Source organism: Bufo gargarizans, chromosome 7 (assembly GCF_014858855.1).
Source record: "Bufo gargarizans isolate SCDJY-AF-19 chromosome 7, ASM1485885v1, whole genome shotgun sequence".
Lineage (NCBI taxonomy): Eukaryota > Metazoa > Chordata > Amphibia > Anura > Bufonidae > Bufo > Bufo gargarizans.
Genome location: NC_058086.1, coordinates 46,789,781 through 46,800,752, shown reverse-complemented (window position 1 = coordinate 46,800,752; position 10,972 = coordinate 46,789,781). Strand labels below are relative to the sequence as shown.

At 45.8% G+C, this 10,972-nt stretch overlaps 1 long non-coding RNA gene across 1 annotated transcript in view; it reads right to left on the bottom strand.

The window, feature by feature from the left end:
* Positions 1–7,563: 7,563 nt before the first annotated feature.
* The window catches only part of LOC122943902, a 14,916-nt gene continuing 11,507 nt past the window's right edge, over positions 7,564–10,972 (bottom strand). Inside the window, exon 3 of the long non-coding RNA XR_006390906.1 lies at positions 7,564–8,092. This is a non-coding gene — a long non-coding RNA (uncharacterized LOC122943902). The remainder of the gene's footprint in view (positions 8,093–10,972) is intronic.

Sequence of the window (10,972 nt, the reverse complement as noted above, 5' to 3'; positions counted from 1 at the left end):
CCCAGGATTACTAAACAGGATCTGCTTATTTTCCCACAAATATTCTCCACAGCGGCCTGCCCCCTTAACAGTGACCTCCACAGCGCCCTCCCCTTTATTAGTGACCTCCACAGTACCCCGTCTCCTTAACAGTGATTTCCACAATAACCCGCCCCCTTAACAGTGACCCTTCACAGAGCTCCGTTCCCTTAAAATGTGACCTCCACAACAGCCCGCTCCCTTAACGGTGACCTCTACAGCCCCTCACCCCTTAACACTGACTTCCATGGCGGACCGTCTCTTTAACTGTGACCTCCACCGTTCCCTGCCCCCTTAACAGAGACCTCCACAGTGGCAACCCCTCTATTAGTGACCTCCACAGTTCCCCATCTCCTTGTTTCCACAACACCTCGTCCCCTTAACAGGGGCCTCTACAGCAATCTGCCCCTTAACACAGCGCAGGGCCTGGACGGACACAGGGATGTCCTTTTGAACAGCTCACTCTCAGACTGCAGCACTGCGCTGTCTGAGTGTGAGCTGCAGGGAGAAAGTCACCCTCCCTCCAACCCCTGCAGCTGAGAAGTTGATTTTTACCTTCATTTTTTCAATCCCCGTCGTCTGCGGAGTGGGCGTGGCCTAACTGGGTTGAAGGTGTGGGTTAGTGGGACATGTGGGGCAGGGGTTTTAAGTCCGTCTTTTGAGGGTGGCCTGAATGGTCACCCTACCTGCCCCCTTGACTGTGACCTCCACAGCACTCCGCTCCCTTAACCGTGTCATGGAAACCTGGTGTAAAACTGTATGTATGTGGAGACTAAGGGCCTGCGAGCTTCTACTGGCTGATAGGGGTCATGTGACTGTGTGTATGGCTATTGGGATATGAGGAGAAAGACCTGCAGCCTTCTATTGGCTAATGTAGGTCATGTGATGTGCCATATTTGCATTTTTGGGAATATCTCAGGAACGGTACGTGCTAGAGAGCTGAGACCCGTTCCAAAACCTTCCCGGACACCTGATGTACCTGTGTGCCAAATGTCATGATTGTAAATGCGATGGTGCGGATTCCTTTAGCGGACATACATACACACATACACTCAGCTTTATATATTAGATGGAATGAGTGGTCAGTATAAATGTTTGTCGTCCAGCAATGGCGCCGCTCTATGAGAGCAGGATTGTACTGCTGAGGTTGGGTGGAGGACCAGAAGGATAGCCCATTTCTGAGCCAGGAGCAGAGAGGAAGCTATTGGGCCTCCCCACCTCCCAGCCATCCCATGATTAGGCCTCATGCGCACTACTGTAATTTTTGTCCGCATTCGATCCGCACCTTTTGTGGTTGGTCGGATGCAGAACCACTCACTTCAGTGGGGCCACAAAAGGTGCGGACATCAAACCATGTGCTGTCTGCATCCGGATGTCCGTTCCCAGCACCTGAAAAAGAAAACAATAGAACATGTCCTATCCTTGTCCGTTTTAACAGAACTGTTCTACAGAAGGCAGAAGGTTCCGTTCCACAAAATGCAGAACCGCAAAAACGGCTACGGCCATGTGCATGACCCTTAGCAGGATTGTCCTAGTTTGAGATGAATGATCTACAGGAGATCCCAGGGCCCAGCGAGTGGCTGCCGTGATCGGAGAGGTGGTTGCGCATGCGCAGTTTTCTCCATTCATTTCTATGGGAGCGCCGAAAATAGCTGAGCAAGCAGAAGTGAACGGGGACCACAAATATTGGGAGGCTGGGTTTTCGGACCTTTTTGGCCCCCTCAAGCATTAGGACCCAGGTGCGGCTGCTACCTCAGGCAGGAGGACTCCTTTAATAAGAAAAATACTAAATCTATCACTTTTACAAGTGGCGTAGAGCCATCATCATGGCGGGGCGGCGGAGGAGGCGTCTTATTCTTTCGGAAAGCATATGTTCATTTCTGCTGCAGTATAAAAAAAATCCCAAATTCTGTTGTCTAAGTAGGAGACATATTTCTGTACCCAGGGTAGCCTTTTCTTGGATGCTCTCCATTCTACACATAACAGCGTGTTTTGACACTAAACAACTTTCCTCAGACGCTGCTCCCAACAGATCCGCTCAGAGGCGGCCCGCGTGTGCGCCTCCTGACAAAAAAAAATCATGTTTGCATTTTGCTTATTGCTCATTATAGCTGACGTTCTTTGGGGAAACACAATCGCTCTGGCTGGCGGTAGGTGTAAATTGCAGAGAAAAGACAATGTCGCCGAGCGTGCCTTAATAAAGGGTGTAAAGCAGGCGAGGAAAGCGGTTATTAGTTCCGTTCTCATTGGATAATGGGGAGGGCGAGCGATCGCGGTTAGGTTCTCCGTTGGCGTGTCAATCCCATGGCTTCCTGTAGCATAATAATTTAGGAGACTGAGTACACTAATGTATGCCAGTGTCTAGTGGGGGTCCCATGTGAATGGAGCGGTGGTCGCGCATGGGCACTGCTGCTTCATTCATCTCTATGGCCGGAGATAGTGGAGCCATCGCTAGCAGTCTGGCGCCATCCCGTTCAGGTGGGAGACGGGGCCCCTATTCTAAGGATAGACTGAAGTCTGGCTGCTGGACCCCAACAATTATCCAGTGGATGATAGATGTCTTGCACTAACCAGAAGACCCCTTTAAGGTGGTGAAGCCCATGCGGTCCATATTCCATGCCCCCTACCGCCCAGTGTCCCTTTTAGGCTACTTTCACACTAGCGTTTTTGCTTTTGTCCATCAAAAACGCTTCCGTTACTGATAATACAACCGTCTGCATCCGTTGTATTATCTTTAACATAGCGAAGACGGATCCGTCATGACCCTCAATGCAAGTCAATGGAGGAAGTTTTTCTATTGTGGCAGAGAAAACTGATCTGTCCCCGTGACTTGCATTGGGGGTCATGCCGGATCCGTCTTGCTCCGCATCCGGTTTGCTCTCCGGTCTGGGAACGCAACTAAACGGAACGGAATGCATTTTGGAGCATTCCGTTCTGTTCAGTTACATTTTGTCCCCATTGACAATGAACGGGGACAAAACTGAAGTGTTTTTTTTTTTTCCGGTATTGACCCCCTATGACGGATCTCAATACCGGAAAACTAAAACACTAGTGTGAAAGTAGCCTAATCACATCCAGACATCTCCTTTTTATTTCATTGGGAACTATGTAATGCTTCATTTGTCCTGTGGGGGCGCTGCAGTGGAATTGAAGACTTGTTTCCCCCACAAACAAGTCGATCACTGAGGGTCCCAACTGCTTATTCCTTATTTTTGGGAATCCTTCATTGAAGAGTCATGGTGATTTACATTACCAGCTTGTTAATTGTCGTGTCCTTGCCCTAACTTCCCAGTGAGCATGCCTGCGCAAACAACACACAGTCTGAACAAACCGAGCTGCAGTGTAAAGCATGGCGGAGAGATCATCTCCAGTAGTCAAAGCTATGGAGCAGCCAAGATTGTAAAAAAATGAAGGATCAGTGGCTAAAATATTTTTTTGCAGACTTCAGCAGAATTTCAGCTTTTTCCCAAGGAAGAGGGGCGCTGAGTAATCCTCCAATCATGGCGGCTCCAGCTCGGATAGGGACAGAATGTTGATTAAGAAAACAAATCATCTTATTGATTCCCATCCTCCCGACTCTGAACCTTAATAAGGAACATGTCCCGGCTTAATAAGAAGAAGTGAAGATTTAGCGGCCGCATATGCTCCTCATTAAATATGGAACGCCGACCTGAACGAGTCAGACAGGCCTTCGTCTCCCCCCTCCGAGCAGTGACTAAGCAGTACTGCAAGACATGAAGGGGTTAAATGCTATATTTGGCAACCCCAAAAAAAAATCTGTTTGTGACCGATGACATCACAAGCCAATAACCAGATTTTACCCAGTGGCATAATGGCTGTAGAATAGAGGTCAAAGGTCCAGCTGTTGTGAAACTACAACTCCCAGCATGCATACTGGCTGTACTGGTCTGGGGCTTGTAGTTTCAAAACAGCTGGAGGTTACTGACTCCTGCCATAGGAGAAGGTTGGCCACTACTACAGGACCACTGGGGGGGGGGGGTGACCTGGGTCCCCTCCTGTCTGGTACTGGGCAACCCTGTGGCCCCCTCGGCAGGGAAAGGAGAAAAGGGTACAATGGAGGAGGGAAGGAAGGACCCCGGCTGGTCGTGTCTCAACTGTTACTGGGTGGCAAGAACCAGTCCAGGACTAGCTGAGCTGCATTCTGGGTAACAACCCCCACCATCACCACCACAGCGCAGGTCATAGTTTGACGCTTGCTGTGGGGACCCTTTTTTCTATATTCAGCAATGGTGCGGTTTTCCTATAATGAAACTGTAACCTTATAATGAACATTTTTGCATTGGTAACTTTGTAACAGATTGTGTCTGGATTTCTCCCTGTTTCAGTTTCTCACAAGTTCTCTGATTGCTGTCAGTGAATGCGAACCTTCATTGCTTGCCCCCGAGGCTGAACCTCTGCCTTGGTCATGTGATGATGAGAATAGAATACAGTGCACTGGAGAGCCCCCGAGCTGTGCACCTGTGTGTCCGCCGCGTCACCAGGACAGATTGTCAGTAATAAGTGAGGCCTTCTATTCACTGACCATGAACAGAGATCTTAACCCCCTTAGTGGTTAGTATATTATTCTTTTTTTTTTTTTCATTTCCCTTTTACTTTCGCATTCCAAGAAATGACCGGCCACTAAGGGGTTAAGATCTGTGTGAGAGTATCCCCCCCCCAATCCTGATTAAGGCCTTTCACCCAGTTAAGCCAGTACTTTCTGCTCTGCACTGATGAGGGGCAATCACCCTGGAACAGCCGCCTGCAGATGAGATGCTGACTTACTTATTATCCAAGTCATGTCTCAATACCTCTCTGCAAGGAAAGATAGTACCCCCCCCCCCCCCAAATCCTGACCTAGGCCTCTTACCCAGTTAAGCCAGTCCTCCCTGCTCTGCACTGATGCACCAAGGGGCAATCAACCAGAAACAGCTGTCTGCAGATGAGATGCTGACTTATTTAATATAGGAGCCATGTCTCAAGGCCTCTCTGCAAGGAAAGATAGTACCCCCGAAATCCTGATCTAGGCCTCTCACCCAGTTAAGCTAAAACTTTCTGCTCTGCACTGATGAGGGGCAATCACCCCGGAACAGCCATCTGAAGATGAGGGGCTGGCTTAGGGTACTAAGAAGTCCGACATGTCGTAGTTTTATTCCGGCCACCTTTTGGCAAGTTTGCCGTGCTGCCACCTGAACTCCAGCCTGCCCCCATTATAGTCAATGGGGCCGGAGCGGTAGTCCGGGGGCATGTGTGTACTAGCGGCTGCACGGATCCGACAGGCTTTTCACCCGCCGGAACAGCCTGCTGGAGTTAGTGTGAAACTAGCCTTAGTTATTATCCAAGTCATGTCTCAAGGCCTAGTTAAAGGGTTAAACAGCTGGTGGCCTCAGAGGCGGAGCTTGCTAAGAGCTCATTTGCAAAATGTTCGCATGTTGCTACCAAAATTGCAACTTTTTAATTTTATCCTTGTGCGCCGCAGTGAAAGTGCGTGAAGTTTGGTGGGAGGAGCTTAGCCTCTCATAGCCCAACAGATTTCCCATAATTAATTCCAGAAACGGTCATAAATGTTGTTGCTTTTCTGGTACAAGGGTTGTCAGAAAATATACTAGTTTATAAAAAGGCCCGCGAATCTTTACACATTTGGCCCACCCTACTCTCCGGCATTTTTCTGTCTTAATAAAATCCCAATGAAGTATTAAAAAGTTGCAGAATATTCCATTATCCCGTGAATTGTAACAAAGTAACAAAAATGTTATAAAATATTGAAACAATGATAAAGACGATGAAATCAAACAGGCGATTTTTACGAAAGGAGGAAAACGCTCCACCCGACTCTTCCCCCGCCGCACGTTGTGTGACGACCTGTTACCCGGCAGGAGTCCGGAAACGAAAGCAAATCACTCTGGACGGCGGCCACAGAAAATCTTCACTGACTTTTATAACGTTGTGGCATTTATTATTAGGATTAACACTGGGTAAACCTGCCATTAACAACCTCATCCCTCTAAGTGATCCCACATGGCGCCTGTACTGGGAGCTACTGACCCCCACCCTCGACTTTCATAGAATGGCGTCAATTAGACGATCTGGACGCATAGTTTCAGAGGGGATTCCAATCTTATAAAGTGATGGCACGTTGCTAGGATCTTGGCGAGGGTCCGACCACTGTGATCCCCACTGATCCTGTGAATGGACGGGCGGCAGTATTGGTTTTCCACTGACACTGGCTGTACAAGTAGCTGCAGTCAAACCATTAAAGTCAATGCTGCTGCAGAGGACCCATGTGCAACTGCTTCCTCTGCCCCCCCCCCCCCCCCCCCTATAGTTCTGCCGCTGTGCACTGTTATGGCGGTGGTTCGTATTCCTAATTATACAGTCAGCAGCACCGAGCCGGCATCTCTAATGGACTGAGCCTTTATTTCTAGAAATCAGAATATCCCTCTGAGAAATAGAAAACCACGAGACAGGGGCCACAGTCTGCAAAGAGTTAATGACTGCAGTACCTTGCGGAGACCCTGCAGACCTCTGCGATGTGCAACAGTCTCCTCTCTGCTATAACAGAAGGGTGAACAGTCAGGGGACTCCGGAGGAAGACGAGTCCTGTACATAATTGATCTGACAGGAAGCGTCCCATCCAGTGCCCAGAATTATACCGTATACTGACAACCACAAGTGGGTTATATACTCATCCAGCATCAGTGTGAGGAGAAGCAGGCTGGTATAACCTGGGCATCTCCTGTATATCATTATATATGTACAGCTGGTATAAGTTATACATCTTCTTGTATATAGTGATATGGAGCATGCTGGTATAACCTGGGCATCTCCTGTATATCATTATATATGTACAGCTGGTATAAGTTACACATCTTCTTGTATATAGTGATATGGACCATGCTGGTATAACCTGGGCATCTCCTGTATATCATTATATATGTACAGCTGGTATAAGTTATACATCTTCTTGTATACAGTGATTCAGGGATGGTATATTTGATTCTTTTAAAGAACACTGGATCTTGGCCGCTCCCATGTATCAGTGGTTTTATGCCGGAGCCGGACACGGCTGATGGATATGTTCCGCACACAGATCGGTGTCTGTACACTGATAGTGACACACTGAGCGTGCAGCGTTTTTCTGTCTGGCGCTATTTGGCATCCGGCACCACAATTGATGCTCCGGATACGGTTTATGAGGATGATCCCAGAGAAAACTATTGGATCAGTTCTGGCTTCAGTTCCTCTCTGGCGTTTTCTGCTCCACACCGGAGGGGAACTGAACTGGATCTCCGGATATACGGGATGGGGCCCCGAGCTTTTCCCCAGTCTGAAGTGGCTGATAGCAGAGAAGGAGCGATGCTGTGCAGTAAATATTCACATGACGCATGGTGTCTCCTCCGGACGGCCGCCGCTGCTGCTTTCTTCAGAGCTGTAGAACTTTCTCTCTTACAGTAGGTGGTGATCTTGTCTCATTTTCATGCACATGAGGCTAATTAACAATTCCAGGAGCGCAGCATTATTTTCAACACTTAAAACATTTTAAAGTTTAATGTTCCACAGCAATCCTCGTAAAACACAATATTTTAAATGCCGGTATTACCAAAGCAAGCATAAAAACCAGTTAATAAAAATGAAAGATATCATCTGCGAGCATTAAAAAAAGAGGATGGAAAAGACAGAACTGGGGTCAGTGTTTGTTGTTGGGGACAGGAGGTAATAAATCCTGCAACGGATGAGCGCAACGTTTTCTACACGTCGTTAAAAGCGAGCGCATGTTTACCTTTTATGATCATCTGAACTAACATCCTTCCCATCCACTTTCTCATTATGACCTGAGATATTTAGACTCCACTGGAAGCAATTTATCAGTCCATAAAAATACAGTAGATAGATAGATACATTGAGAGATAGAAAATGAGATAGATATAATACACCATATACCGTAATAAACATATTATCACAAACTCCAAAAATACAGATTTAAAATGATAATAAAATCATAATGTAAAAAGGGGCATCACTGGTTCCACTTTGAGCTGGTCTTGAAAAAACACCTTTCTTAAGAAATAATTATCTAAAAAAAAACAGGACAAAAGAAGTTAAAATGTGAAGCATGATCTGTAAAAATACAAATTAAACACTGGATGAATATAATAGATCACCACAACCCAAACAATTTCATGGAAGGAAAAGCGCAAATCACCTTATTTCATTATTTGACCCAAATTTCTAATCCACATTGAGGCCATGTGGCTCAAAAGTATTCAGTCTATAGAGGGGCGTAGCTCTAGGTGTGCACTATGTGCCGCATCAGAAGACACAGAAAGCACTGACGGAAGGGGGGCCCCAAGCTGAACTCTTGCACCAGGACCCATGAGCCTTTAGCTACACCCCTGAATCTATAGATTCCCTCAAATCCCTCTTTCATCGGAATCTGTTCCCGATCCCCACCTCTACTTCGGCCAGTGATACAGAAACCTAATTGTATTTCAGTATGTTTTAAATCTGAAAATGCTTGGATGCTGGTAAATCACGACGTTTCTGTCTTATGTTGTACCCTGGATGGTAAATGCGAGATTTCAAATCCAATGTAGTCTCATCGACAGACATTAAATCACATGGAAGAGTCAAGAGATAAATAACAAAATCTGTGTCACAAGTCAAATAATATATAATTACATAAACAGAACCAGTCATGGGGTGTGAGAAACTCATCCCCTTCACCATCCCAATGAAAGTTCTGTCGGGACCAAGATCTGCACGTACCAACCTATCCCTAAGATTTTTAGATCTACAATAGGAAAATAATGGAGGTCTAGAAAATTCTGGAACAACCCTCTCAACATTGGCCAATGTTTGCGGATGATACCCCCTATCATCTTACTTTTATGCAGTAAGTCGCGTCCCTTCAATCCCTATGTTGACAAATAAGTGAAGAAGGACGACCGCTAGTTTTAAATTCAGAAACCATCAACTCCATAGAGTCTCCTCCCTATTAACGATCCTCGTTGCATGTACAAACTAAGAGTATGGTGAAGACCTCACCACATTTTTGGGGTGGCAGCCATCACAATGAACTTGGGGTAACTATCTGTTGGTTTAACAAACAAAATTGTAACAAATCTCCCTTCCTCCAATGTAATCTCCATGTCCAAAAACTGTATTGTAGACAAAGACCTGGAATAGACCCCAGGATCTATTCCATAAAAAAAAACATGAAAGTTGAGCAACTCATCAAGACCACCTGTCCAATGGAGGAAGATGTCGTCTATGTACCGCCACCATCTGAGCACATGTACAAAGTGGTGGGATACATAGACAAAATGCCTTCATGTAGATATTAACGTATGTAGGGGCCACATTTGACCCCATTGCTGTACCACGAATTTAAACAAAATAAATCATCTTGAAATAAAAAAAAAAATAGCTACAAGTGAGCGCAATCTCTCAAATGACACCAAAATTATGTTCCTTTTAAGAATCAAAACAATATCCTCAAGTTTATAGGTGTTGTTCATGTTTGGGGTGGAGGTGGGCTTGGCAAACCCCTCTTCTGTTAGACCTGCTAAGGAGAGCGGACCTACCTGCTTCCTGGTGCTGGCACCCAGCTCCTGCACTCTCTGGCCTCAAACCACTGCAGCCAATTTGTCATGTGTGCCCCTTTTATAAACATGACGTGTCCATGAAAATGGAGGCCGCACCTTTGTCCGCTGGCTTCATGGTTAAAGACCTTTTCTGTACTGAAAACTTCAAGGCCACAACCTCCTCTCTCGTCGTCTTAGGAAAGTCAAAAGCAAACCCTTCACCCAAATTCTTAACTCTTCTAAATCTTCTACAGCTTTAAAGGGAACCTGTCATCATCTTTATGCTGACCGTACTGAGGATAGTATAAAGTAGTGACAGAAATGCTGATGTCAGCGGTGTGTCACACATCAGCTAAAAGTAAGTGGTCGCCGAGAACCAGCATCATAATCATTGCAGACCAGGCCTTGAGAAGAGTCACATCTACCGGAGAAGAGTCCTGGTTATTATAATCTCCTGCTCTCCGGCCCATCTGCTGATGATTGGCAGCTCTCTCCTAGAGAGAGGGAGAAAACTAGGTATTAGACTGTCAGTCATCAGCAGGGGGGGGGGGGAGCAGGAATTCATGAATAACCAGGACTCTTCTCCGATGGCCGTGACTCTTTTCCAGGCCTGGGCTGCAATGATTATGACGCTGGTTCTCGGCGACCACTTACTTTTAGCTGATGTGTGACACACCGCTGACATCAGCATTTCTGTCACTATCTTATACTGCCCTCAGTACGGTCAGCATAAAGCTGATGACGGGTTCCCTTTAAGCATTAATCACAGAAATGCTCAAAACCAATGTAAAATAATCCCGTTAAAAAGACCACATTTCTTAGCTGACAATTCAGACATATTAGGAACCTCGGCTGACTTTTCATTAGCAAACAAAACTTCCAACCTAATTGTAGCAAAAAAAAAAAAACAACGTAAATCAATATAAATTGAACCAATACACTTTTCCAACTTTCAATATGGCAGTGAAGTCCTTACAGCGCATGCGCTAAGCGGTTTCCATTTCCATTATAGCAGAAGCCGTGTCTTATGTCTACTTCATAGGTCAGACATGTGCTGTCAGATCCCTGGGGGTTTGGTTTTCCTACACGAGCTGGACATGCGTGTTGGTGTTTGTGGAGCAGAGCATGACGCGGTCAGGGTCGGGGGATGTATTTTATATTCTACACTTGTGATATATTAATTATGATTAAGATTTAGCCAATTATGGATTAGTTGATTATATATTATGATTGTAATATTGTTGTATATAATAATGGAATGAAAGGAACTTGGCACATGGCAATTTATATATTTTTATTGATTTGTATATGAAATATGATTTTTACACGACTTGTGATGCAATTATCTGTCTATTGCCATCAGTTATGTT